Here is a 4,444-nt window from a genome sequence, read left to right as displayed (position 1 = left end):
ACTCACTGCATTCTTAGGAACAAAGGCAGATGCTTGCAGCGGTGACAGCCAGGGTTCGTCGAGGGGTGAGTATATCCATATTTTTTTCTTTTATTCTTTATTTTTTACATGAATATGGATCCCAGGGCCTGAAGGAGTTTCCTCTCCTTCAGACCATGGGAACCATCCAGGATAACTTCCGATATGTGTCCCATTGACTTGACTTGTATTGGTATCAGGTATCGGTGATATCCGATATTTTTTGGATATCGGCCGATCTCATCCGATACCGATACTTTCAAATATCAGAAGGTATCGCTCAACACTAGTCATAATATAAACTATACCCACCATTCACTAAGTGCAGAACATCTGTGATAAGGGACAGAATATCAATTACTATTGATAATGCATTTTGGAGGCTCCTGCAACATGCATTGTTAAGAAAATGCGCTATCCTTGACACAGATGCTGCAATTTAGCATCCAGGATACTGCAGGGAAATAAGAGACTCCCCACACACCTGGAGCAGGATTTAACACCAACCTGTCCTGTAAAACTTGGATAAAGGAGGCTCTACTGAATATGGCTACTCCTACGGGCTGAAGTCATGACAACAAACAGATCCCTCTAATGTGGGTGCTGTCGTAGCTACAGGAAAATCTTACCATTTCTTCTTCAGTAATCACAAAACAGGCCACTTGTTGGGCAGGAGTCTTATTGGATTTCACTCCAACAATTATCCGCTGTTCTTTTTGGTAGCAGTGACGCATCCTCTGTCCACTCAGACACCTGTGAGTCAAGATATGGGAAAGTTAAATAGACATGTTGTGTTAAATACCAATAATGAGGAGTAGGTTGTTACTTACGGTCATATTTCTGACAACTCCTGGTCTCTGCAAGTGTTTTAGTACGAGTAAGGCCTCAAGATAATCGAGTATCTCTAACTGATACTCTATATTCTGGGATCCTTTTTCGACCTTCTTGATGGCTTTCAAGAAAACAGGCTTTGCACCGTTCAGAATCTCCCGACATTGCTGTGGTGTTTTGTCAGATTTTTGCAACTCCAGGTACCTAAGAGAAAGATTAGTAAATGTGATTAAGTAAAGCCTATTATTAAAGCATGCGTGGAAAAACCTGGAGGGACCGAGAGATACATCACCCAAAAAAATATTTGTGCACACCTCTGTAAGGATAAATATTAGATGACATACCTTTTGCTGACAACCTCTTTTGCAACCCCCTTGGAAAATGTCTTCGGGATGTCCGCAGTCACATTCTTGAAATATTTCATTTGCTTGTAGAGGCTTTCATTTTGCCGAATTAAAATTGTCGCAAAGAGTAGATAATGTACAAATCTCCGGACATGTTTTAGGTAGTTTGTCACCGTTTGGTTGCACAGGCCAATGTCTTGCAGCTTTTTGAAGAATAGACGGGCTTTTTCAATTCTTTTTGCAAAATTGAGGGTCACACCTGCCTGAGGAGGTGGTGATGGCGAACTCAGTCGAGGGGTTCAAGAGAGGCCTGGATGTCTTCCTGGAGCAGAACAATATTGTATCATACAATTATTAGGTTCTGTAGAAGGACGTAGATCTGGGGATTTATTATGATGGAATATAGGCTGAACTGGATGGACAAATGTCTTTTTTCGGCCTTACTAACTATGTTACTATGTTACTATGTTACACGGCGCTTGTTCATAAAATATAAAGACCTTGCGGCATCTTCCACATTTTATCTCTCCAGCCTGCAATGGTTCTTCAAGTAATCCGAATATCCTTTTATTATTGGATCAGACAAAGGATGTCGATCATAAAAACCTGCTAACTTCATTTTGATCCTCTTGTCAACAGTCCATTTCTGGCTTTGAATTCTACAAATTTTTGAGGAAAGAACAGGTCAGACTAGAGACAAATTGTGACTTTGAGAAAAAACTATATGTATTTACATTATAAAGTGACGTACCACCAATAGCAGCAGATCATGTGGACGCTATGGGGCTGGAGTCATGGGGGGGCCCTGTGCTACCACAGTCAATGGGCCCCCACCAAGGGCCGGTGGCAGAAATTGGGCACATGTCAGGGCCCTCAACAGCTGGGGGTCTCATTCACCATTGTCAGGGGTGGTGAGAGAGTGAGTGAGAGAGACATAAAAAAACTGACCTCAGCCCGTCGTCTTCATCTGTTTAGCTGGGATTCTCCTCACTTTCTCTGGTTGTTGATCGGCTTCATCGTCATTGTCCTCTTCACCACTTTGAGTGTTAGAATCATCTTCATTTGCTTCAGAGTGGTCATCACTGTCATCACTGGACTCTGAGGTTGTGGAGTCTTCTTGAATAAGTGGATAAAGATGGATGAAGTGGATAAAGTAGCTCCTCATCTTTAACAGTGTGTGTAACATAATGTGGAGTAACATAATGTCTACCACATGATCAACAACTGTAGACGGCATGGTAGCATAAAGCAGGGTAGAATATATTAAAGGGCATACCGACCTGTGATAACCAATGCTGCACCACGCCGTCCCCACCCACCTGACGCGTTTCGGATCAACCTACCTCAAGGGGGGCGTGCCAAAGATAAAGACTCCCATCCTCTTATACAGAACATGAGGAAAACCACCTCAATCAGCAGACATATCCGAAGCACACCCACCGGCACAGGTGCACACGGGCCCATGTGACCATGCGACAGGTGATGGTCGGAAGAAAGTTCGGTGCGGTGCCCACAGCGTTCAGCATAACCGGAAGTTGCGGCGCGGCCATCTTGGTAAGGGAAATCACCATGCAGACTGCGCATGGTCGGAAACTACGATGCGGCCATCTTAGTAGAGGAAAACACAGCTCAAACATCCTGTTAAAGAAGCAGACCAAAATAATGTACTGCGCATGACCGGAAATTGCGGCGCGGACATCTTGCTTAAGTAACCGCTACAGCTGCATATGGCCTGAAGCAAAGATGCGGCCGTCTTAGTAAAGGAGATTGCAGCACAAGTATTTTAATGGAAAACTGCTCATAAATAAAATAATAATAAATCCAAAATAATAAATAACATAATTTCATAATTTACCGTAGACCTAATCAATAATTTGGTAGTCAAACAGTAAAATGGCAAACAGAATATCAATATATAAATACAAAACATATATACACATATATACATACATCCACATTTATTTACACATGCATGCATACACACACTGCATGTGTGAATAACACCACATACATGTGTGCACACATAAGGCCGGCGTCACACTGGCGTATTGCATCCGATGCGAGAACATTGGATGCGATATGCTAATGACACTCGGCTCCTGCTCGCAGCAGAGCAGGAGCCGAGTGTCTTGCGTCTGTGCTCCGATTCGCTCGCACAGGGAGGATCGGAGCACAGCTGCGGAGGAGGCGGAGAAATTAATTTCTCCATCTCCTCCATTGCTGGGGTCCGCTTATAATGCACAGCACTCGGATGATATCCGAGTGGTGTGCGCTGTCTAATTCGCACCCATAGGCTCATATGGGTGCGAGTGAGCCGAGAGTTTTCCTCGGTCCGAGACAATCGCAGCATGCTGCGATTGTCTCGGACCGAGGAAAACGGCCGACAAAAAGTCGGCTGCTGGGAGCTGCCCCATATGTTAACATTGGTCCGAGTGCAATGGGATTTTTTTTTTTTTTAATCGCATGGCACTCGGCCGTTTATAACGCCAGTGTGATGCCGGCCTTGGGTGCATAACGGTGCATCACAAATGGAATACCATCAATTATCATCATAAAGGTATATTGTATATGTATCAAACCACAACATAAGATAAAAAAGACGATAAACTCATATATCTCTGCACATCATATGGATTATATGATAAAGAAATAACACACACTATAACAACCGTAAAGAAAAGCAACAAAAAATAACGACGATTGCTGCAGATGAAAATATCTTCGTTCCTGTATGGCATTCAGTGGTCACCCTAGCACAGCTATCCCATGGCAATCCGACCAACCAAAAACTACTAGAGTAGAGAGCGAAAGATAAAAAATTAAATTAAAACAAATATAACAAACAGCAGTATCAGTGAAAGCACAACTGAACGATGCACAGCAGCCAAAGGACTGTAGAAAAGGTGCAAAGGAGAGAATGTTGTTAGGGCCAAATGGATGCACGGTATTTAGCTGCCAGATCCATCTCGTCTCTAGTTTGCCCAATCTTTTGGACAGCCCACCACCCCTTATATTAATTCTAAGGGCATCAATCCCCCTGACTCGCAGGCCAGTGCTCTCAGTTATGTAGTTCTTTAAAGTGACGGGGTAGGGTTTTGAGAGTGGATGTGTCCGCGTGAGCAGATGCGGCCTGAATCCCCAATACGTGTTCTCTTATGCGGACCTTCAGTTGGCGAGTGGTTAGGCCAACATATATAAGTCCGCACGGACAAGTTGCATGGTACACCACATACCTCGTGGTGCACGTAATG

General features: G+C 43.7%; 1 long non-coding RNA gene across 1 annotated transcript; it reads right to left on the bottom strand.

Annotated features, from left to right (window-relative positions):
- Positions 1-1,641: 1,641 nt before the first annotated feature.
- LOC138657571 (uncharacterized) lies at positions 1,642-2,968 on the bottom strand. Its single transcript, XR_011317065.1, has 3 exons — positions 2,537-2,968; positions 2,142-2,309; positions 1,642-1,852 (listed from the first exon to the last, which is right to left on the bottom strand). It is a non-coding gene; the product is annotated as an uncharacterized lncRNA (long non-coding RNA).
- Positions 2,969-4,444: the final 1,476 nt, after the last annotated feature.

Source organism: Ranitomeya imitator, chromosome 1 (genome assembly GCF_032444005.1).
Source record: "Ranitomeya imitator isolate aRanImi1 chromosome 1, aRanImi1.pri, whole genome shotgun sequence".
Lineage (NCBI taxonomy): Eukaryota > Metazoa > Chordata > Amphibia > Anura > Dendrobatidae > Ranitomeya > Ranitomeya imitator.
Note: the sequence above shows the minus strand (reverse complement) of the source record. Positions and strands in the feature narration are given on the sequence as shown.